Consider the following 26,438-nt stretch of genomic DNA (forward strand, 5'->3'; position numbering starts at 1 on the left):
GGAGGGGGAGAAGAGTGGGGGGAGGGGGAGAAGAGTGGGGGGAGGGGGAGAAGAGTGGGGGGAGGGGGAGGGAAATGGGAGGCTGGGAGGAGGCCGAAACTTTTTTTTCCTATTCTCAATTAAAAAAAAAAACTCTCAATGTTATTACCTCCTGTCCTTTTCTTTCCTTCTGTATTACCCTCCTTCACCAAAATCCTGACATTTTCAGGTAAACACGAGAATGGAAAATAGTGTGCTGAGTAAGGAGACCAAGAATACTTAACACCACATGTTTTCTCTTTAGTCTTGGGTAGATAACCAGAGGCAACCACAGCGGCCAGGAAAGTAAAGCTGTACCGTGCCAGAGAGAGACGAAGGTGCTACAAAAGTGCATCATATTAATACTCAGGCACCTCTGGCTTATACAGAATAATGTTGGCAGTGCTTTTATTTTATTATCTTGTCGTGTTTGTTATACTTAGACATCATTTCCTTATGTTAAAACAATATGTTATCTAGATTTTTCCTTTGGTGTTAGGACTCAAGCTCAGAGCTTTGTAAAGAGTACACAAATTCTACCACCAGGCTAAATCTGCAACCCTAGAATTTGTTTTAAAACACACACACATATAGAGAGAGAGACATAGAGAGAGACAGAGAGAGGCATAGGGATAAAACAAAGTTGACCATGCATTGTTCGTGGTAAAATTTGTTCATAAATAGTTATTAATTGGTATTATTGATAATTGATTTAAATTTTACTATTTTTAACTGAAAATATCTTCAAGTCTTTTTTTTTCTGAAAGGACAGGAAATGTAATCCTATATCACTGCTGGAGTTGAGTTGACTGGCCTTTTTTCCTACAATCTAGTCAGGTGGTCTTAAAGCATAAACATTTCGTCAGTCCACTGGAACCAAATGTCTCCAGTAGTGTATAAAACTGTAGATAACCTGTCCTTGCATACCTCCTCCAGGTAATGCTCTGTTCTTACCCACCTCCCTTCATCAAGTTCCTAGCAAACCTCATGCACTCTTTCCATGAAGCTTCACACTGGCTGTTTCTTCTACTGCCCCAAACTCCTACGTGGTAAACTGCATCTCTACCACTGTGCTGAGAATGGCACATGTCCTCAACACTCTACTCTCCTATTTTTCTTTTCTCTCACACGATCTGAGCAAATGTATGCACTTACATTTTTATATATTATCTGTGTTTCAGAATATAAGCTTGTATTTACTTCTCAATCTTAATTATTTTCTGCATTTCCATTGGTCAAGATTGTCCTGAAAGATATGAAGATGTAGATAAATGTCTTCACTGACTAAATGTCCTCTCTATGTATTAACAAAATGTTTAAGAGATATGGCTGAGGAATATATCTATATGCATGTGTATATACATATACACATATACTTGCACATGATAAAATGCATTCAATAAAACTAAAATGATTTTAACAACATAGCAATTAATTTATACAGCTAAGTAAAAAATAGGAGAACAAAGTACTTTTAATTTTTACCTTCCAAAGTTAGGGGTGAACGTTTTACCAAAAGAAATCAATTCAGTAGGAGAATTTTGTGCTTTTGTCTTAATTTCCATGTTTTAAGTTTTTCAAATTTTCTTCAAAACATTTTAGAAACCCTTCAGAAATGTCAATATCTAAGTCTTTATGTGTGGGCAAAAACTGGGGAGCACTAAGTTCCTGTGGAACAATAACTATAATACATGTACTCATATCCTCTCTGGACATCATAAGGGTAAGCCAAATCATACTTGATGGGTTCTTATGCCTCTGGCATGAACAAATACACAGAGTGTTTGATAAATGCCAGGTTACTGTGAGTTGATATAAGTAGAGACCGTCCTTGTTGTTTGCTGTAATATCCTAAGCACACCACCGAGAAAAAAGCATAATGTGTGGGCTAAATAAATAACCACTGAGTATGTGAGTGAACAAGACTAAGGGCTACAACCCTCAGCAGTTTCTTCTGTAAGAGAGCTAGCTAATGGACATGACACTAGAATATTACCTTTTTTATTTATTTTCTAATTTCATTTTACATTGCCACCACAGTTCTCCCTCCCACTACTCCTTGCATCCCCCTTGAATCCCTCCCCCATCCCACACCCCATCTACTCCTCACAACAGGTAAGGGCTTCCACAGGGAGTCAACAAAATCTACACATTAAGTTGGGGGCAGGAACAAGTGCCTTCCTCATGCATTAAGGCTGAGCATGGCATCCCAACATAGGGAATGGGTTCAAAAAACTAACTCGTGCACCGCAGATAGATCCTGGTCCCACTGCTGGGGCCCCTCAGATAGTCTACGATTCACAACTTCTCCCACCTATAGAGGGCTTAGTTCATTCTCATGGAGACTCCACTGCTGTCGGTCTAGAGTTCACGAGTTTCCACAAACTTGGTTCAGCTGTCTCTACAGGTTTCTCCATCATGACCTTCACTTTCCTTGCTCATATATTCCCTCCTCCCTGTCTCTACTGAATTCCTGGAGCTAGGCCTGGTGCTTGGTTGTGGATCTCTGGATCTAGTTCAGTCAGTTGCTGGATGGAGACTCTGTGGCGATGGCTGGGGTTGTCACCAATATGATTACATGGAAGGCCACTTTGGGTCTCTCCACTATTGCTAGCAGTCTTAACTGGGGTCATCCTTGTGGATTTTTGGAAATTTCCCTAGCACTGTATTTCTCCCTAAACCCATAGTGGCTCTCTCTATCAAAATATCTCTTTCGTTGGTCTCCCACTCTGCCACCCCCCCATCCTATTTTTATAGTGTGTGACAGTTTATTTTTTTTTTAATTTTTGAGATTATAAATAAATCATTTCTCCCTTCCCTTTCTTCCCTCCTTACTCTCCTAATACCCCTTGTTCTCTTGCAAAACCACCACTTTTTTTACTTTTTGTTTTTGCTTTTCCTTTTGCATGTACATATATATTTCTAAATCTATCCTACTCAGTCTTAATAATGGTACTCATATGTGTGCTTTCAGGATTGTATATTTGGTATTAAATAACCAGTTGGTATACTTTTTTTCCAAAGGCTATTTCTCTCATTCTCTAAAAGATGTATCATAGGCTTGTGAGGTGACTCCGCTTATAAAATATTTGCTGCCAATCCTGAAGACCTGTGTTCAATCCCCAAGACCCGTGTGGTGAAAGGAGAAAACTGATTTCCACAAGTTGTCCTCTGACCTCCACTTACATGCTATGACATGCAGGCACACATGTGCACATGCACGCATACACACAAACAAAAAAATAAATGTATTACAAAATTATAATCTTTTCAAAATATGCATCATATTTTCATAAAATTATTTTTCTTCTGTGTTGTTTGTGGTTATATCTGTGTTGTTCATGGCTGTTCCTGTTGCCCTATACAGGGCTTAACACAAAGGAAAGACTCTAAAATACCGGAGAAAAGACTGGTGGCTTTGAAGCAAGGCATCTTGTGTTAAAAACCTTGATATACAAAAGACCTAAAGAGCTAAAGGAGGCATAAGAAACATCTGGTTCAAAGGAATCTACAATTTAAGGAAGAGAACAGACCCTTGAATCTTCAAGGGAATAGACAGGGGTTGTTAAAGCCTAATAGGAAATGGGAAATTTGACTTCCCAGGCCAAGGGGTTGAATAATTTGGCAGCATCATCTGTGTTTTTGTGGCGTCCTATGAGCTGGCACCTTTTGGAAAGTTAGTCCTATTTTAAGAAAAGTTTAATTATAAGGATCAGCAGCTGGTACCTTAAGTGCCAGAGGCTGGCATTGTTTCATAGTAAATGGTAGTGACACCACTTAATTGTATATTTACAAACACGTGTTGTTTCGTGGAAACTCCTTGATAATTACCCAGTTACAAGTGTCGCTGTAACCAAGCTATCTCTCGATAGCTGAGTAATTAACTTGTCAGCTTTGCCACCAGGGCTGAAGTGGTGGAGTCTGTTACAGACTTGCTTATTACAGATGCCTGTGCAACAGCAAGCACTTTCTGATCATGGTGCCACCCTCCTCTTAGTGCCTTGGCTTTGAATGTCAAGGATAAAACTCTCCATATTTCCCTAAAATCACTGAGCCCTTTTCAACCTCTGTGACCTTTTCAGACCTTGGTCCTTGTGGAAATTTTGATAGACATCCTTAATAGACATCATTATGATAGACATCGCCAGAGGCTCTGCTGCATGCTTGGCCCTAGGAATCTTTGCCAGTTAGAGTATTTATTTTAAATAATATCTGTATCTTCTGAATATTTTATACGTAAGTTTATACAATGTTTATAGAACCACTATCTTTGGCCATTTCCCCCTATGGCCTCCCACCTCAACCCCTGCCAACTTCATGTCTTCTTTTTTTATCATTATCAATACACCATTGAGTCCAACTAGTACTGCCTTTATGTGCATGGGTATATGGCAATAGTCTACGTGTAAGCAACCTACTAGCAACCGTATCCACAAAGGAAGTAGCTCTTGAGGGGAGGCCTCAGGTATCCATCCCTAGTCCATGCAGAACTCTTAACTGGTTGTATCTTTTTCAAGTTTTGTGCTGGTCACCCCAGCTGCTGGGAGTTGATGTGGTCAACAGCAATGCCCTACTCAGAACTCTGCATTTCATAGTTCTGCTCCCCATCTTTTGACTTTCACTTAATTTCTGCTTCCTCTTCTGCACAGTTCCCTGAGCTTTCAATAGAGTGAGATTGCTAGATAACTCATACACATCTGAGCACTCGTTTCTTTACACCCGGCACTTTGAGCAGCTATGAGTCTGACATTTGCCTAGGGATGTCTTGGTGAAAAGAGATGGGCATGTGCTGGGCTAAGGGATATCTATCTAACAATGATTGGAGTGTTAGGTATTTCCTTTGGAACATTAAATATTTTCCCCTTGGATGTCAATTGGAACATCCCTGTGTGGTGTCTGGGTGGATCCAGTTTGTCTTCTTTCCTGGAGTCAGGTATTGCCTTACTGAAACTCTGGCCTACTTCCTAATTGGTCTGTATTGAATCTGTCATGGGCAGCAGTGTAGCCAAGTGGCAGGTGTGTACCAAGCTTCCCTGGGCCCTACATTTACAATATCAGGCCTGAAATCCCCTTTTGGGAAACCAGCATCATATCCAACTGGGAAGCAGTTGATTATCTTCCCGTCATGCCGCTTTTATACCAGTGGATACATCTTGACAGCATGCAGGGTCCAGAGACGGGTAAGACCCCTGGTGCCTTTTATCCCTTGGTAGCATTTATTGTACTTTCTGTCACTGCATAAGCTAGTCATCAATCGGAGAGCTTCCGAGTCAATTCAAGGTTGATTAGTCATCCTGAGTGAGTGTTATCTTTAGCATTGGTGTCTTACCATCTAGTTATTGTAGATAAACAGAGCTTACAGTGTTTTGAATGCTTTGGAGATTCCCTGATAAATAAATTATAAGGACATACTCTATGCCTTGAAAGGGACATATTTTCTAGACTCATTAAACTATTCAGTTCTGTTAATAACATAGGAAAAGCATAGCTGTTGACCTTACTTTGTGCATGGACAGCTGATAGAACTTTCCCGAAAGCTCACCCCACAAAGAAAGGTGAATGAGTTCAGCACCATAGCGGACTGCTTCCAAAGTCCATGCTTTTTGTCAATAGTGTTTGGTTGAAAGTGTCACCTCAGCTCCCTGACACCCTTTTATCCAAAGAGTCTGGAATGTTTGGTTGGGGGCTTCACCACAATCCCTGGCATCCATTTTTGAATGTTGGGTGGAAAGTTCCATTTCAAATCTCCCTCCCCTTGGAGTTGCCTCAGTCCAGACTCCACCTCCAAGAAAGCCCACAAGCCATGCTGCGGGACACTCCATTCTCTAGGACTTAAACAGTGGGACAAAACCCCAGGCCCATCCCCAACTCCCTAGCCTTTTTTAGCCAGCCAGGGGGAGATCTTCCTGCACATAGGCTTCCCCAAAACCCAACCCCATCTACCAGACCCTCCAAGCTATTAGCCCCACCTTGCCCCCAAACTTGCCTGTCCTTCTGCAACCTCTGTGGAACTCTGAAACACAGGGGACATAAGAAGTAAGTGAACAGCCACACAGCAGGACAACTCACTTTCTAGGTCTTCCACAGTGGGACAAAACTGCAGGCCCCACACCCAGCTCCCTCGGCTTTTCTAGCCAGCTAGTAGAAGGCCTTCCTGCATGTAGGCTCTCCCAAAATCCAAACCCATCCACTCGACCCTCCAAGTTACTAGCCCACCCCGCCCCTCAAGTTATCTATCTTCCTGTAACCTCAGTGAAACTCTGAAACATAGCTTGCTCTAATAGTGAGGATACTTAAGAGCTTGCCTCATGGGCCAGATCCATGTCTATTGTCACAACTCTATGGCCTTTTAAGGTCCCTGCCACCAAGCAAGCTGAAGCAGTTTTAAATGCTCTGTAGCTGGACCTCCTGCCTGAAAGAGTCAGAGTTTGTGCTGGCAGGACAGCCCAGAAAGCTGGTATTTTAAAACAGCACAGCTTTTTTCCTGTTACAGCTGAAAACCGAAAAGCAGCTTTTTTTATCAACACCATTTAAGTGTTTTGTGGCAGGGGCTATTAAAAGAGCTGCAAGGATTTACAGCTAAAACTGAGTCAGGAAGCCACTCTTAAATGAGATGCATTTACCTCTAGCAAACAGAGCCCACCTGGGAAAATGCTGCTATCAATAAGCTTTGCTTAACTCTATTCTTTTTTGTCTAGAATTACTTCCCAAGCTCTCTCAGGCTTTATGTGGATGCAGTTGTCCATATGGGTGCCATTTGTTGTCTAAGTTTTCTGTCCTGCCCAGTTCCTGCAATCATTAAGTCTCAAAGAAATCACACAGAGGTCTACATTAGTTATAAACTGATTGGCCCATTAGCTCAGGCTTCTTATTAAGTCTTATAACTTATATTATCCCATTATTCTTGTCTATACTAGCCACCTGGCTTTGTACTTTATTCATGGTCACATCTTGCTTCTTCTGTGGTTGGGTCAGGACTGCAGAGGAATGGGATTCTTTCTTCCCAGAATCCTCCTGTCCTCATTGACCCACCTCTACTTACTGCCTGGTTTTCCTGCCTGGCTACTGGCCAATCAGCATTTATTTAAAATATAATTGACAGAATAGAGATCATTGTCCCACAGCAAACTCACCCAGGAGTAGTAAAGACATGAAATAATCAAATTGAGGACTGAAATAAACAAAATAGAAACAAAGAAAACAATACAAAGAATCAATGAAACAAAGATCTGGTTCTTTGAGAAAATCAACAAGATAGACAAACCCTTATCCAAAGTAATTAAAAGTCAGAGAGAGAAAATCTAAATTAACAAAATCAGAAATGAAAAGGGGGACATAACAACAGACACTGAGGAAATTCAGAGAATCATTAGATTATACTACAAAAGCCTGTACTCTATAAAATTGGAAAATGCAAAGGAAATGGACAATTTTTAGATAGATACCATATACCAAAATTAAATCAAGACCAGGTGAGCAGTTTAGATAAACCTATAAACTTCAAGGAAAGAGAAGCTGTCATCAAAAACCTCCCAACCAATATATAGGCTGGATGGTTTTAGTGCAAAATTCTGACAGAACTTCCAAGAAGAGCTAATACATATATGCCCCAAAGTGTTCTACATAATAGAAGCAGAAGGAACATTGCCAAAACCTTTTTACGAGGCTACAGTTACTCTGATTCTAAAACCACACAAAGACACAACAAAAAAAGAGAAATACAGACCAATCTTACTCATTAACATGGATGCAAAAATACTCAATAAAATTCTGGCAAACTGAATCCAAGAAGAGCACATCAAAAAAAAAATCAGCTACTATGATCAAGTCAGCTTTATCACAGAGATGCAGATCTGGTTCAACATATGAAAATCTATCAATGTAATCCATTGTAAAAATAAACCAAGAGACAAAAACCATATGATAATTTTATTAGATGCTGAAGAAGCATTCGACAAAATCCAATACCCCTTTATCATAATGGTCTTGGATAGATCAGCTATACAAGGAACATATATAAATATAATAAAAGCAATATACAGCAAGCAGAGAGTCAACATCAAATTAAATGAAGAGAAACTCAAAGAAATTCCACTAAATTCAGGAACAAGACAAGGCTGTCCACTTTCTCCATATCTCTTTAACATCATTCTTGAAGTTTTGGCTATAGCAATAAGACAACAAAATTTTCATTATTTGTAGAAATACATATGATAGTATATATGTGACCCCAAAAACTCTACCAGAGAACTCCTCCTTTAGTGATGTGGTAGGATAAAAGATCAACTAAAAAATATCAGTAGCCCTCCTATATACAAATAAGAAGCTGAGAGAGAAATCAGAGAAATATCACCTTTCACAATAACCACAAATAACAAAATATCTTGGGGTACCTTAACCAAAGGAGTGAAAGACATAATCATCAAAGCTTTAAGTCTTTAAAGAAAGAAATAAAAGAAGATACCAGAAAATGGAATTGGAATGATCTGCCATGCTCTTGGATAGGTAGGATCAACAATTCTACCAAAAGCAATCTATAGATTCAATGCAATACCCGTCAAAATCCTAACACAATTCTTCACAGACCTTGAAAGACTGGGCTATTTTTCCCACTGACCAGGGCTTCATGTTTGAGAATGTGGTTCTCGCCTGGGCTCTCTGCCAGGCTAAGATCAGCTTCATCTGGCTGAGTTCCCCTTTCTCCAGTACATGTCGCTAGGATCCAGGACCCATACATTCAATTTGTTGTTTGTTGGTAGTCTGTTGAAGCCATGGTCAGTGCCAGATTCCAGACTCCATAAGTGGCAAGGCAGTCCTTGCTGAGGTGGGATTGTGTGGGGCGGAGATATCTGCCCACACATTTCTCATTCCCCTCTATTTTTGACACAAGAGTCTTACCACGCTGGACCATTGTAGTAGGCACTGAGTCCCGAGAATTGGCATGCACTTGTAAAAATGGGCACTTGCAATTCAAGGCCTGATCTCTAAATGCCCTTTGGCTGCCTTTAACAAAAATCCTTTTAAATTGGTACTATCTAATGCCTAATATAAAACAAACAAGGCCCCCACATGTCCATGGTTTCTGGATGCTGTGCTCCGGCTCCCACTCCCTTTCCCCACTCCCCTCCCTGTTTGCTGTTTTTCTCACACTGGGACTCTCTACCACAGATCTGGTTTCCCCCCTGTCCTTTTACTCTAAAATTGTATAGGTATTTCATCCTTATGTCTCTGTTCTTTTTTATAGCATCTGCCAATTTGGTTATTAATGGGACTACCTGTGTGCTTCCCTGGCTTCTACCACCTGCCTACACCAAAATTTTGAAGTTGGTCAGCTGACAACAGTTCCTAAAAATGTTTAATTTGCCTGTCTGTTAAAATAATGTGGCCACACTATGCTTTTATGTGTATGTGTGTTTGTTTCCATAGTATGTTTGTCTTATTTCTCTGTGTGCATGTGTGCATGTTTTAAGATCTATAAAACTTATAACCCCAAATTACAACAGCTCCGAAAAAGAACAAACATGTGGGTAGCTGCCATTTTGACCTCACCATCATGTTTAATAAGAGTACCCATGTGTGCTAATATTCTTTGACTTATTAAAATATTGCTTTTAATTTTCTTACATTTAGTAGCATTGGTAAGCTATAAGTAACTGGGTAAAATACATGTCTAAATTTAACTTATATGTCTAGTAATGGTACCCAATTCTCAAGTGCCTTTACAGATCTGAGAGTATGGCATTTAACAAAAGAGCTTCTAACACAAAAACATGTCAGCTCCTTCAGCATCCTATAACTCCTCCAAGAAGATGTGTAGTTACAAAAGACCTTTCCAATGGAGGCTTGCCTTTGGGTATGGCAAAGTCACCTACACAGCAACAAGTAGCCGTCTACCCGATAAGTTTCCTAGATGATACACTGGGGGATTGAACATCTCATCCTGACAAGACAGACTAAAATCTCCCTCAACAGGAAAATCTTCAGGCCTCTTAGGCTCAGCAGCTAACAGCAAGTACTGCTTTTTAGGCTGATGTTCTCCAAAGACTAAAAAGAGACTTGGGATTACCTGCATAGCTAAAAAGAGTTGTCTCATTTCTGTTCATTTATTTCTGTTAGATCTGTTTAATGGCATTTAATGACTTAAGGTACTACTAGCTCATTACTTCATTTTTTAAGTTTCCTGAAAAATACAGACAGGTGTGCCTCTTTCACAGTCTTCATAGTTCAAGATTAACAGGTTTCAGGTGTGTCTTAAAAGATTCAGAATTCCCAATTCCCTTTAATTGTCTTCTAAAATGTTCCTGTTCCAGTTGTCTTACAGATATCTGCAGGTTCCTAAAAAGTTCTGCTGCTGTATCAAAAATTAGTTCTGGTAAAAAACTAACAGTCTCCAAAGCCTATCTTAACTCCACCCATTTACAAGCCTATATTAAAGGTCACTCCTGCTTTCTGGGTCATGACCCAACTTACAAAGGGCCCGCCAGATAATGCCAACACCTGCACCAGGTCCCCAGACTTCACCATTGGTACCAACCCTCCTGGCTCAAAAGAACACCTAGTTTTAAAGGGCATATGTGCTCTCATGTCTCACTAATTCACCTAAGCCTCACATGTACAACCAGGGCATTTCTCTGTCCCATTCTTTCTGGATGTTAATAACCCTTCCCATGGCTAGCTCCATTCATAGGGCCAATAATAACAATATATTTTTTTTCTCCTAGCCACCTGCCTTCTCATCTCCCTCAAAGAACAGCTGCCTGAGGCCTCCAGAATGACAATAAACCAGATGCTGCTCCAGCCACACCTCTTGCTGAGCGTGAGCCCACCAACTCCCAACTCTTCCCCTCTCTCACGTTGTCCCATGTCCGCAGGAAATAGCCATACTTGAGCTGGCACCCCTTTATCCAAAGAGTCTAGAATGTTTGGTTGAAAGCATCAATTCAGCTCCCTGGCAACTCTTTATCCAAAGAGTCTGGAATGTTTGGTTGGGGCCTTCACTACAGCCCCCTGGCATCCATTTTGGAATGTAGGGTGGAAAGTTCCATTTTGAAGCTCCCTCCCCTGGGAGTTGCCTCTGTCCAGACTCTACCTCCAATAAAGCCTGCCAAATGGTGACCCTTCCCCAGGTTGGGTCAAGACCACGCCCACAGGCTATTTAAACTGCCCCCCACCAGAGAACAAATACATGGTTTTCCCAGTTTTCCTTTCCCCTCTCCGTGTTTTCCCAGGGAACCACCCTGGGAAATGCTGGAATCTATTAACCCTGGACTTCTTCTAATTTGGTCTGATTTGGTTTAATTTGGACTATTGCATTAGCAGATAGGCTTACTGGGTCAGAAAAAAACTTAATAGGCCTGCTCCACTGTGTTGTAAAAGAGCTGTAATTAGAGTAAATATGCTTCTTCAACTCCGCACAGAAAGACTTACAGTCTGACAAAGAAAGGACCCAGAAACAGTACCTTTTAATATGCTGTGAGATGCATTGTGTGGTTGTGACAGAGCCAAAGTCCAAAATCCTTCCTTGGACATCTAAGCACCTAGGAAAATATAACCTAAAGATGGAGGGTACCATTTGTCGTGATTGCTTCTTTGTCTATAGCTTTTTTCATGACCTCTCTCCAAATGTTGAGGTGTATCTTGAAATTCCACATCTTCATGGGCAATTTGGTTATTCTCTGCCGGAATTCCTGTATGGAGCCCTACATAATTTGGGAAATGGGAATAAATCCCTTTAGAACTGAGCTCAGAACTAATCTCCAGTAACTTATCTTTCCACTCACTAAGTGGTACTCAGTCAGTCTCTTGACTCTCTTTGTCTTCGGGTAACAGCAGGAAGCACACTAGGCCTAAACCTTCTATTACAACTGCAGGTGAGAAGATCACATCACAGGAAGTAGTTAGTTCTTTGAATCCCTCTGCTGCTCCAACAAAGGGCTCCCAGTGCATTTCCAGGATGCTCTTCCTTATTAAAGACAATAAAATAATTGCCCATTAGCCAATGTCAACCATGGGATGGCTACACAGTTTTAAAGGTGGAAGAAAGGATTCCCAGAGGAGGGAGTACTTAAGGTGGGTCTTTAAGAATGAGTGGGAAATGCCAAGCATGTGGAAAGAAAATTCTTGATAGCAAAAGTGTTCAGAATCAGAGTGGTAAACAGTGGTAATTTTAAGGTGCACCTCACATCTGGACAAGAGCCATGAAGGATGCTATGGGCATAGAAGCAATCGGGACAGATGGTAAAGAATGGTGCTTATTCTAATCCTCCATAGAGTTCTTGGGTAATATCTAAACATGAAATTCATATGATTTAACAAAGTTAGGAACAGAAAGACAAGAACCCATTGAAATGATCCTGTGAGGATCTGACTGTGAAGATGTGAATGAGCTACAGGAAAAATTCGGCTAATTATGAAGAATAATCCCCAGGGTTTAGAGGAAGAGCATGCCTTAAACATCATGGGAAATGGAAGTAATACATATGGATACAAACAGGAGAACACTGAGTCTAATTTCAGAGGACTGTAATGGAAATTTACAAACTATGGACAAGTCAATTGTTCTCCTGATCTGCTATCAAATGGAAAAAAGAAGGGAAATTCAATTCTAGGCATAGCTTTTCTGTTTGAGTCCCAGTGCTACCTCAGAAGGTGTGTGTGTGATGGAGGGTATGAATCTGTGTATGCCAGAATACCTGACCACCAAAGTCTTATTTTACTCAGTCAAGGCATTCATCAACAAAATACTGGAAATCAATTTTTTTTTTTAGCTCATGGCATTATGAAAATAAAGTATTGCTGACAATAACTCAACCCATTTTCTGGGTTGTAAAGCTTAAATAACAGCTAATATTTACTCAGAGCATTCTTGTTTTCAGTTCTGTATGGTAGGATTTATATTTAGATACCTAATACAATCCACGGTATCATAGAAACATGAATGTAGGTGCCTGTTCTCTTCACAAATTTGTTCCCCGTAATTCTCCAACTACCATGGGAGCAAAAATGGAGTCCATTGGTTATTTGGGCCAAAGCATAATAGAACTTTTACGACCAGAATGGGATGCAGTGTGGTGTAATGGAAAACATTTCAGTCTTCAAAGTTACAGAAAATTGGCTCCAGTTCAGTTCTCTTAAGTGCAAGAAAGATTCTGAGCTTCAACTGCCAGAGTTGAAGAACACATGAATTTCTCATAATACGAATACTGTGTATGCACTGGCATGCCAGGGCAAATAAAGAAAGCACCATTTTAAAGAACATGACAAGTTACTAGAAGGGTAAGTGTCAAATCATGAGCCAGCATGGACAGAGATGGGAGAACCTTCATTACCTATACATATCGAAAATTTCTTATTGTATGTTCCCATAGGATAAAGAGCTGAATGTAGACAGAATATGAGTAAAAGGGTCTTAGCACAGCATGAAGCTTCATAAAATAGAGCCAACTCTTGAAAATGTTTACATGTCATTTGTCTGGTAACTGTCTTGTTCTTTGTCTGTGCTGGCTTTGTTTGTGTTCAAACTCTGGTCTTCACACCTGTATGGCAACTTCTTCAACCACGGAGCCATTTCCTAGGCCCTGTTTTGTGATTCTTTATTTAAAAAAAAAAAGATGTTGAGTATATTCTCATGACAGTGTTTGCCATTTGTATATACTTTTTATTACATGTCTGTTTAAACGTCTTACTTAATTTAATATAACTAATTTCATTTTTCTTTTCATTGTGTTTGTGTGACAGCAATGGAATATCCCATAAAGACTGACAAAACTTTTATAACTACTATAGATTGGTACCTATCCCATGTTACTAAATATTATTATCAAATAAAGGACCTCACAATGTTCAAAAACTAAAAAAGATAAAAGAAAGATAACACACATAACGCTTTATTTTCTTTTTAATTTTATGTGTATGTGTGTTTTGCCTACATGCATGTCTGTGCACCATGTGCTTTCTTTTCCTGATATTTGTGGAAGTCAGAGAGGGACATTTAATCTTCTGGAAGTGGAGTTACAGATGGCTGTGAACTGCTTTGCGGGTGCTTGGAATTAAACTGTGGGCCTCAGGCAGAGCAGCTGGTACTTGTGTTTGCTTGAACCATCTCTCCAGTCTTATGCATGATACTGTTCAAATAAAGAAGGTAAAAAAAGGTGTTGTATGGTCACTAAGGAGGAGTGCTCAGTCCCTTGAAGCATGTTTGGACAAGTTCTTAGGAGATACTTAAGCAAAAATGATGACAACAAATCTCAATCATAGCTAGCTAGCATTATGAATAAAGACATAAGAATATACTAGGGATATACAAATACAATAAATGACATATAGAAACCAAAGATGAGGTGGAGGGAAATTGCTTTACTTTCTGAGCCCTCACCTCCTCAATAAAAAATGATTGTAAATAATGTCTACACCAGTGGATTATTACCATGATGAAAAGTAAAAAGCAATAAAGTACTCAGGACAGTGTTTATAATTTAAGAATTTCCAAGTGTGAAATATTGTTCTCAAAACATTTAGCCTACTGGATGCTTAAGCACGCTTTGCACTTTATGGTCAGATGTAATATGTCCACTACACAGCTAAATTAATGAAACTTTGAACAGATTCGCTTAGAATCAGAAATACTAACATATTGTTTTCATTGTGGATCCCTAAGGACAGAAGAGAAAGGGAAAATGTATAACACTTTTCAGAACCTTTTGAAACATCCGAAAGGACTCATGTTCCATAATTATGGTAGGAACTATTGGCCAAGACTGGGGTAGCACATGAGACACACTGCATAGCTTTACTGTCTGCCTTTGTGTTTCATGAGTTCATTACATTCAAAGGTTGAGTATTTTTATCCCATCACAATCCGAGTCTGTGTCACAGTGATTCATATTAATTATTAAAAATTCTGTGAGTCAAGGTCACTATAGCCTATCACAATTGGCTGGGAGAAAGGCTATTCTCTAATTTTGCCTCGTGGGTATCTAAAGTTACATATGGCTGTGAGCTGGCATGAGGGTGCCGGGAAACAAAACCAGGCTCAGTCTGGGAAATAATCTGTTGCTTTACAAATAATGAATCAGCGGTTTGGAGTCTCACAGGTATGGGAAAAATTGATTAGTCTTCTATACCTTGGTTTTTACTTATGAAGTAGATAGCAGGTTCATAACCATAATCTATCAACATCTCTGTAGGATTTTTATTACATCATGTCATATGTTAGTCTAGAAACTACTAAATCTTAGCACCCACAATTTGGAGGTCAGGGACACATGTATATGGAGTAAAATGTCACTTCCAGGGACATTTCATATTCAGGGATACTTAGGCACTAATATAAGGACTCCCAACAGGAATATATGGACCAAGTACAATAGCTTTCTGCCTGGAGGGCCTAACATTTCCACATTAAATTGAGTTCAGAGAGGGGAGTCAGACAACCATGTCCAGAAAGAAGATATCTACCTGAGTGTAAGAAAACACTGGAAGTGACTTCCTGGTCTCCCATCAGATTTCCTCTGAAGCAATACACCATCTATGCAACTGCTCAAGGACCTCCATCAGTCCAACAAACAAATTCCAAGTCAGCATGTTCAATACAGCCGTGTCTTCTCCAAACTACAGTTCCCACATACGCCATAAGTCTTAGGCATCTTCCTACATCCTGTTGGCAATCTAAGGGCATAGAGACTTCATATTTCCTCTGCCTTTAGTGCTACTGTTGTACTTTCTTATTTAATCTCCAAAAAGAAACATTAAAATATGTCATTATCTCCCATCTTCACAAAAGATGAAAGTGAAACTCCATACAGCTGGCAAGACCAGGAGCTGGCTTTTCAACCTACCTTTGATTTCTTGGGAGTGGGGCGTGGGGGAGGGAAAAGGGAGGCGGGGAGGAGGTGGAAATTTTTAATAAAAAAAAAAGGAAAAAAAGAAAAAAATGATTGGGGTTATACTACTAAGGGCACAGGGATAGGGAGAAAGCACTTGATGAAACCCAATCTGAGCCCAGGATTACTGACGAGGCTTGGCTTTTGGGAGTGCCCTGGGTCTCACCAAGAGCACTCTAGGGGAGGAAAATTATTCTCTAAAAGTATAATTTTTCCCGCTTCCTTGAACAAACAGAAATCAGGGGAAGAGGAATGTGAAGACACAGGAAGGGAGGGAGAAAGGAGCTTGGGAAGTGTATATATGGTGGAGCGCTCATATATCTTCTCTAGGGCAAGGAATTGCTCCCATGGGTGTTATTGTACCCTGGTTCACCTGAGGCACCTGGGAAGGAAGCAGGGAACATATCCTGCTGCCAAAGAGGACAGCAGGGGCCTTCTACCAATGCGGCAAGACTGACACCATGTGGCCACATCAGCCTCCCCAAACTTCCTTCACCTGCCTGAGAACCACTAGGTAAGAGTTTACCAGCCTCTCAGGCTCCTCAGAAAGGAGCTAGCAACAGAAAAAACGAACAAAGAGCCAAGCACAGGGCTGGAGCCCATGGTAGAGGGCATCTTGCTCTCTATGGAAATAGAGTACCTAGTCAATTGCCCACACCAGTTAGTTTGAGACACGGAGGATGGAAAATGTACCTCGCAAACAGTTTTGATGTGTTTGTTAGTTTATAAATCCTTTTCTTTAGGAAAGTTATTCTAACAGACAATCTTTAAAAATGTATGAAATTCCATTTGGAAGCCAAGTTTATAATCTATTGTGAAAAAGGAAAGCAAAGATGAATACTGGCAGAAAAAATACAGGTTCAGAAATGAAGCAATATAAATAAGCAGAGATTGTCTCTGCAATGCAACAATCTGGGTAACACATGGATTTAGATTTGCAGCTTCTATAAGGCAATGAATGGAGAGAACTCATTGGTTATAGCCTGTACTACACATCATCAAATTGAGACCCAAAGAATAATGGAACTGTACCTAATATTAATAGAATCAGGAAAAATTTCCGATGCACTCACAGTGGTAGTAAAGGTCAAGAGGGACATCAGTGCACAGGGGGCAATGGCCCAGCTCAAATTCACGCTCAGTCAAGTCAGAGAGGATAAACATGGAAGCCCATCCCTTTATTGCTGCGTTTCTAAAATAGGACAAGGTACTTTTCTTTGCTACTGCTTGCGTGTGTCTGTCTGTCTGTCTGTCTGTCTGTATGTATGTATGTATTGGGAGTGTTCTATGTAGTGTGCATGCATGTGTGTATTTACAATATTTTATGAGTCCCCTTTAAATGAATGCTGCCAATTAGTTTCCTCTGGCTAAGATGCATGAATCCCATTTTAAGAAGTCAATGCTGGGCTTTTACTGAGGAACATAATAAATTAATCATTAAATCTATTGTATTGACTGAACCTTGGAAGACATGAAAAATTGCAGTGCAAGGAATATTTTGGTAGAAAGAACTTTAGCATCCCAGGGGAAGGTGAGTGGCTGTCATCAGAGTACTGTATCATTTCCTCCCTTAGATCAAACCTTCATTTATTAACTCTAAAATAAATATGGTAACCTTTTAATTCCAAACACGCACTGTAAGTGAGAGCTTCCACTTACAGTGAACACTAGAAACTTGACACTCTGCTCAGTACATCCATCCTTGTCTCACATGCTCCTAACAATGAACCAGGAAGGAACACATCCCCACCCCATTTTATTGAGAGAATACTAAAGTTGATGGTCACAAGAAATACTCAATGTGATCCACCTAATGAGACTGGATACCAGTGTGTATGAGATGAAAGTACACACTGTAAGTTCTGAATTATACCTTAAATTAGTAAAAGGATGTTGTGTTCAGCTCTTGTTGCTGGAGCTACCCAAGTACCCTCACAGAGTGTCAACAAACCTGCAGGGAAAATAATGGGATGGTGGGGCTGAGGTGGGGTTGATTTGAAAGGAAACGAATATTAGTTATCAGAGCCTAAGACAATGCATTCAACTAATGTAAGGGCTGAGACATCCAGCCGACACCACTGTGTGCCACTGAAACAAAAGCAAGAGAGAACATTAGGGATGGAGTGTGTTGTCAGTCACAGGAAGCAGAGCAAAAGCTGTATTGGCTGAAACTTCAGGGACTTTGAGAAGAGACAAATGCTCTTTCAGCTTTAGCATCCATATCACACAACTTGTCACTGAAGATCTCTCAGGCTCAGTTTCCTTGATGATAAAATGATGACAATGACAACTCTTTAAAATTGCTTGTGTGGTGTATAAGTGTAACCCCACCTGTGGAACTTTCAGGTGTACATCTGGTGTGAATGGAGACATGGCCAGCCTGGGCTCCTCTTCCATCCTGCATCACCCTGAGCAGTCTCCTGTGTTGATAATCTGGAGTGAACTTAGAACTGCTGGTTTCTATGCCCAGCTCTTCCCAGAATCCCTACTCAGTAGTCTTTAAGCAGCATGTCATCAGTCTTTAAAGGAGGGTTACCCTGGTCTGACACTTGTTACTAAGAATGACAGTACAATCTGCTTGAGGAGAGGACGTTAGGAGCATGAATCTTGGTGACACTTGTGGCAGGGCATCAGCTTTTGTTTTGTTTTGTTTTGTTTTGTTTTGTTTTGTTTCTTGGCTCTGTTCATTTCATGCGGTGAAATAGACTGGTCTCAGAAGTCTATCTTGATTCCCAAGAAAGTAAAACTAGGGCTTAAGACATGGCTCAGTGGTTAAGTGCACTGGCTGCTCTCCCAAAGGTCCTGGTTCAATTCCCAATGCCCACATGACAGCTTACAGCTGTCTATAACCCCCATTCCAGGGGATCTGGTGCCCTCACACAGACATACCTGTAGGCAAAACACCAATGTACATAAAATAGAGATAAGTAATTTTTTTTTAAAAAAAGAAAGTAAAATGAAAAAGACCTTTATGCTCATTTCTCCTCCTTGTGGTATAATCATTTTGTACACTGTGAAGAAGTATCACTCAGCTTTGTTTGATTAAAAACACTAAAGGGTCAATAACTTGACAAGATTTTCAGGGATGAAAGATTGCTGGAAAAAAGGGCGGAGTCGTGAGAAGACATCAGGGATGTAGAGAAAGCAGCGTGGGTATTACAAAGTAAAGGTCATGGCACCACATAAAAGAATGTAGATTAAAAGGTCTGGGTTAATATAAGCTATAAGAACTAGCTAGAAATAAGCCTAAGCTTCAAGCTATGCATTCATAATAATTAAGAAGTCTCTGTGTGGTTTTGGAAGCTGGATGGTGGTACAGAAAAATCTTCCTACAAGAGGTGGCCAATGGCTAGCATGTATATCAACATAAGACTTGAGAAAGCTTTAAAAAAGGTTCTAAACACACAAAAATGGCTTCCTAGCCTTATGTCTTTCATGCTGGCCACAGTACAAAGACATCTCCTGGCGGCTGCCTGCGTGCCTTAGCTGCTTGTGCACCATGAGCTACAATGCATGGCAGGCTTAAAGTTTTGCTCATGCAGACAGAAAAAGGTTACAGATACGCAGTAAAACTGGTTCAGATGGGAAAACCTTCAAATAGGTTATAGTATGTTTAACCATGTATGTAGGCTTAAGGAAGAAAGTGGGTATAGACAGTCATAGAAAAAGTTTAAAAATAATAGTCTTTAAAAAGAGAGTAAAGAAATAAAAAAATTAAGCCACATAAGGGTGGAAAATACACAAGGAGTTTGCATTTTATATGGTGTCTTGTTAACTTTGAATTTTTAAATGGTAATGAACAAAAATATTAGCTGATGAGAGACATTGGATTATGGAAAATACCAAATTAAACCAATCTATATATCTTTAAAATGGCTTAAGATTGAAATGGAAGTTGGGTAATGTTTTGTGTTGGGGGGTTATGCTTTTTTCCCACACAAAACAAAAGGCTGTGGATTCCTTCCAGATTAATAAAGGTCAGATTTGACTGGAAGAGACTCCCTGAAGCCAAAAAAAGAAAAAAAAGGCTACAGGGCAGATGACTTGTAATCTGAGTTCTTGATATGTCATTTTTCATATGGCATGGTTAGAAATTTATATTACAGTTTGGTTATACAGTACAAACTGACATATAAAGTTGACAAATGCCTTTTACCTGCTTAAACATAAAACAAACTCAATTGTAACTGACTTGTGTACAGCACACATTCCATACTTGTGTTAATGCCAATATGTTCATTACCTTTGAAAGTTTATGTGTTTTCAGAGCAAGGCAACAAGACACCAATGAAAATGAGTGGCCTAGGTGATCCAGCATTTCAGAATGCCTCTAATGTAGTTTGCTCAGAATTCTGCATCCAGAACTGCTCCAAAGTTGCTGGCTGAGATGGTCTATAGACAGGACTTCAGATAATTCTTGTATTTTCCTATTGTACAGAGACTAGACAACAAATAATACAGCAGGCTCTCTTGGGTCTTGACCATAATCCCAACTTTCCCCAGGTCTCCTAAAGATGTCAGTCCTCCTAGACAACATGAAACAATCTAGAGAACAGGTTTCCCATATTCCCAAAAGGTGGGTGGATGGTTTTTTTTTCTTCTTTTTGTAGTTTAATTGGATATAGATGCTTGTCATAATTTAAGGGGTTTGGTTAAAAGTTGTTATTGGTCATGGTCAGGAAAAAAGCTATACAAAGGATCTCTTTACGAAAAAAAAAGGGGGAGATATAGTATAAAAATTATGAGATTAAATAGTGGATTGTTAAGTCTACTTTTAAACAACAACTGCTCTCAAATATTTTACTTTGGAATAGAATGTGTATATTAATGCAAATTTATGGCTTTATATTTTTGTTATATTGTATATATGATTCTATTCTTCTTTATAGTTGTGTACCTATGCAGCTCATTTAAAAATGTTATGTGAAGTTTTATCCTTTAAAAAGTTATTTAGGGTAATAAATGCAGCTAATAGTTAATCATCTATGACTATCAAACTTATAGTCATGTTAGGTATGTTTCCAAGGTAATACAAAGATAAATATTAGATAGACAGGTAGTCTTCAAACAGTTCAGAGATCTACAGAATATGGCATTTAAGATTTTTTTTAATAATATAAGGTTTTTCCTGACAATAAAATTCATCTGTTCCTGGTGGCACCAATCTACTTCAGAAAGGATGATGGGTATTGAAGAATCTACACATGGAGTTTGCTTTGTTTATTTAAAAAGATAGTCATTTAATCAGGAACTAAACCTTCATTGACTGCTAACAGTATGCTGTCCAAACTGGACCAATAGGACACACACCAAAAAAAAAGTGACTGCTGAACTTTGCCAAGGAAGGGTAGGACAGTCCTTTGAAAATTCCTGCTTCACAGAAGTCTGTCAGATATTCTAGTGCTGCAGCCCAAAGATGAATGTCTAACATTGCAGAAGAACCTTTTGTGACTGTTCAGGCAGCCAGCTGTTTCTGTCGTATCAGGTAGTTTTGAGAGTTGTTTGCTTTACACGTCCTGTTTACTAAGGAAATATTATATCCTTCTGGGGTCTTTTATGGAGTTGAAGACTAGATAGTAATAGTCATATTTTTCCTTAATTATGAAAGAAAATAAATTAGGTACAGAGCTCTGGACTCATCAAGATAGAATAAATAATGGTCTATTTTTCTCCAAATATGCCAAATACAAATGAACTGGACATGGTAAATCTAATTCTTACCTGATAATTGTTCTTATTGCATATAGTTTTACTACACTAGAGTTAAAATCTTTCTTTTTTATTTAGACAAAAAAAGGGGGGAAATATTTTGGAAACAATCTTTTTGTGGACTGTAAGGAAGTGTTACTTGGATTGGTTTAATAAAACGCTAAACAGCCAATGGCTAAGCAGGATTTGGGGTGAAAGAGAATGCTGGGAAGAAGAAGGACAGAGTCATGAGAAGACATCCAGAATGTACAGCAAGAATCATGTGCTTAAAAAGTAAAGATAATTGGGTCACATAAAGTAATGTATATTTTAAAATAGAGGTAAATTGAAGTTGTAAGAACTAGTTAAAACAAGCCTAATCTATCAGCCATGTTTTCATAATAAATAAGAAGCCTGCATGTGGTTATTTTGGAGCTGACAGACAGCACAGAAAAATCCACCCACATTCCCCATCACCTTCTTTTCCAGAAACATATCCTCTCCTTCACTGGGTTTAGAGCAGAGGTTCTCAACATGTGGATAGTGACCCCCACAAGGGTCACATAAAAGATACTCTACCTGTCAGATATTTATACTATGAAAGATAATCATAGCAAAATTATAGTTATGAAGTAGTAATGAAACAATTTTATGATTGGGGGTCACCACAGCAAAAGGAACTGTATTAAAGGGTCTCAGAATTAGGAAAGTTGGTAACCATTCATTTACAGGTCTCCCTTTTAGGATGACTGTTAGAAAAGGCATTTTTGAAAGGAAGAAATAACGACAAAACCTGCCAGACAATCCATACAGGGAATTAGTAAAGTTTTATCTGTTGAGCAAATTCCTTAAGCAGAGACACAGCCAAATAAAGATGGGTTTTTATTTCTGTCACGATGTCCTGAAGCCCAGACCTTAAATGAGAGGAGTTTCCATTGAAGAGCTTCGGTGGCAGCAGCATTAAAAGGTGAGCTAAGCATTCAGTGAGTTTGAAATCTCAGTACCAGATACAGTGTGTGATTCTAAGGAGGAGTAGAAATGACATAGCTTGGAGTATTTCTTTTTCTTCTTGAGTCCATTTCTTTTATGGCCTGATTGCCTGCCAAAGCCATCTGGAGTCTTCAAGAGTTTAAATAGCAATGTTCAATTAATAAGGCATAAAACCCTGCCACATACTCACCCCCACACATTTAGCCAGTCCTTCTCTGCTCTGAATAACTAATTGATAAGAGACACTTGCAATCTGTTGCCTCAGCACCAAGGCTGAGGTTGGCAGTACTGGCTGCAGCCTCCAGCATGGATCCGTGAGTTTGGAAGCATTTCCCAGCTCTCTGTCACACAAGCAGGTTAAGAGAGAATTGTAGTGGTATATTATTTATATTTTAATAAATAAATCTTGTCTGAAGACCAGAGGCAAAGCTAAAGCCACTAGAGGTCAGGTAATGATGACTTACACCTTTAGTCTCAGGATTTGGGAGACAGAGTCAAATGGATCTCTGTGAGTTCAAGGCTACCCTGGACTACATAAGATCTATGCAGAAACAAATCCAAGTGATGGTGACCCACACCTTTAATCATTGTTCTAGGGAGTCATATGTCTTTAATCCCAGCACTAGAAGGAATATGAAATGGGAGGAGAGAGAGGCTTAGTCTGCATAGTCTGTGGTTGCCCAGCTTTGGTAGAGGTAAGACTTCACTAGTGACTTGGCTGTCTTGCTTTTGTGGCTTTTGGGTTGAGCCCCAGTTTCTGTCCCTGGGTTTTTATTATTAGTGCTACAGAGAATGATAGTACCTTGTGGACATCCTATCACTAGAATAAGATGGTATTTCTAGTAGTTTTATTCCTTTCAGAGATTTTTTTAATATAATTTTTTATTGAAAAAAAATTTCCGCCTCCTCCCCGCCTCCCATTTCCCTCCCCGTCTCCCTTTCCCTCCCCTCCTCCCTCTCCTCTCCCCTACCCCCACTTCTCTCCCCCTCCCTCTCCAGTCTGAAGGGCTGTCAGGGTTCCCTGCCCTGTGGAAAGTCCAAAGTCCTCCCTGCTCCATCCTGGTCTAGGAAGGTGAACATCCAAACTGGCTAGGCTCCCACAAAGCCAGAACATGAAGTAGGATCAAAACCCAGTGTCATTGTCCTTGGCTTCTCAGCAGCCCTCATTGTCCGCCATATTCAGAGAGTCCGGTTTTATCCCATGCTTTTTCAGTCGCAGTCCAGCTGGCTAAAAACCTCCCTACCAAAAAAAGTCCAGGACCTGATGGTTTCAATGCGGAATTCTACCAGAACTTCCAAGAAGACCTAATACCTATACTCCTTAATGTATTTCACAATATAGAAGCAGAAGAGTCATTGCCAAATTCCTTTTATGAAGCTACAGTCACTCTGATACCAAAACCACACAAAGACTCAACCAAGAAAGAGAATTACAGGCCAATCTCACTCATGAACATCGACGCAAAAATCCTCAACAAAATACTGGCAAACCGAATCCAAGAACACATTAGAAAAATTATCCATTATGATCAAGTAGGCTTCATCCCAGAGATTTATTTTGGAATGTTGTGGAAGTAAAGTATCTGATCTTGTATACAGATTCTCCACATGTTTTTTCAATAATGAGGCAGACTACTGAGGGATTTGTGACACAGTGCTGCACAGTTCAAAGAAATGGCAAGCTATTGTTTTTGTCCAGGTGTGCAGTTATCACTTTTGAAATGATCATTTTAATACTTTAATACTTGAGAGTATTAATCTTTATCTTTACTTAGCAATAGGTAAACTGGAAAGTGATAATGAAGCAGCTTGACCCCAGGAAAGTTCACTGCCATTTAATAAGAAGCTCCGTAAGTCTTTCCTGATGTTTTGTTTATGTTTTCCAAAAATGAATCCCATATCCAATTATGAAGGGATAAAAAGTTCTTTGGAATTTTGAGAAAGGGCTGGGGCCTTTTTAGTTCTGGGGCAGAGGGGAGAAAGAACCTTCAGTTTCTTTCCTGCCTACTTTGTAGATTACACAAACTCTGTACTTTTAATAAATGGTTCCTTAATAGACAGTATAGTAGAATAAATCAATTGTCTATAATCCTTGAGAGGGTCAACTTTACTCTAAAGATATCATATCAAGTGACTACCTTATGAACATCAAGAAACCCTTTATGAGAACTGTTGAATTTTGTTATCTGCCAATAGCACTGCAAAAGATAAGCCCTTCGTGAAGATAATACCAGACATTTGCTAACAGGTAAATCATACGAAGAATGGCTGAGGACATTCTAGGTAGAAGAGTTGGCTAAAAGCATGGTGAAGAACTGATCGATGCCTGGACCTCTTGGAAGGAAGTACAGTCATTGCTCCTTTCACACATTAGTGTATATGGGGAACAATGTCACACCTCCAAGGGAAAATTAAGTTTAGAATACCGTAATTTGTATGGAGGGTAAGAGGCTGTCAACTCCTTGACTTAAAATCTGTAACAATTCTCTCAAGAGAACTCGTTTTTCTCTGCAGAGCCATTGAAAGAGGACACATTTGCTTTCCTGAACAGATATTAAGACCGTGGGTATTTTGTCTGATAAGAAAGCTGGAGGAATGGTGTGGATAATTTGACCTAGAGGTTCAAAGCCGTGAGTCTTGATTTTCATAAGGTTCTGTGCTTCACTGTTGTTTCGCTGTTGATAGGACTGAGTTTGTTCCACGTCAGGCTCTATGAAACATCTGTTATTAATCTGATACTTAATTATGTCATCCATTAAATTGAAGCTGTTACTAGGTCAACAACTATACTATAAAAATCTAACTCCTATTTGATAAGAGTATCCTGAATCTCATATTGGATGTTTATCTCCCAGTTCAAAAATTCTACCAAGAGATCGCTGGATGGAAAGAACCAACAGTAGCACAACTGAGGTTGTAACTGCAAATATAGAATCTTGACCTGTCAAGCAAGCCTGAGTTCAAATCCAAGATCAGTCACTTGCTAGTTCAGTGAAAATTAATCAGCCTGTCTCATCTTCCCATTGTTTATTTCTGAAATGAAATATTAACAGTTTTTACTCTGTGGGATTATTATAAAAATTAAATGAGGCTGTATATTTACAAGTCTTAGGAAATTGCTCATATGCAATTGGTGTTCAGTGATCCTCAAACAGCAACTTGTCTAGACAATGAAACCAACCCTGTGCCTGAAATGAACCCTGCAATAACTTTCTCTGATCAAAGCACACCAGGAATAATATTTCTCTTTTATCTATGTGGGCATTGTGATTACATAGATGTTGTTATGCCCAATAATAATGCCTTTAAAAAATAAACATTTTTTAAAAATATGTCATAATAAAAATGCTTCTAATATTTAGTATTTTGACTTGGGAAGTATGAAGGACACATTTAGCAGCATATGATAGTAGTGTAGACATTGCATATTTAAGAGGATTTTCTGTCTCGGGACTCAGGGGGCTGACTTTAAGGACTGTTATCCCAAGCCAACACAGACTCCAAAGAGGGGGAGTAGGAGAGGAGATAGAGACTGAGAGAGGGGATCCCCATACTCAAATCTTTGAAAATGTGATTTTTCTCTTCCACATGGAAATTATCTGTGACTAATTTGGGAGACAAGTCACACATCTTCCCATGACACAGATTCAATATGGATGTAAACGGCTGTGCTTTCTTTATCTTTCCTTTGTGACGCCACAGAATTAGCAATCTGACTTTCCTCATATCACAAACAGACACACACACACACACACACACACACACCAGTTATAACAACCAACCAAAGCCATCTCAGACACCACTAAATATCCTTTTAGGGATGGCAACCCCTCCATTGAGACCTACTGCTTTATGAGGTTC

The sequence above is a fragment of the Alexandromys fortis genome, unplaced genomic scaffold (genome assembly GCF_014885135.2).
Source record: "Alexandromys fortis isolate MF-2015 unplaced genomic scaffold, M_Fortis_MF-2015_v1.1 scaffold_13, whole genome shotgun sequence".
NCBI classification, from domain to species: Eukaryota; Metazoa; Chordata; class Mammalia; order Rodentia; family Cricetidae; genus Alexandromys; species Alexandromys fortis.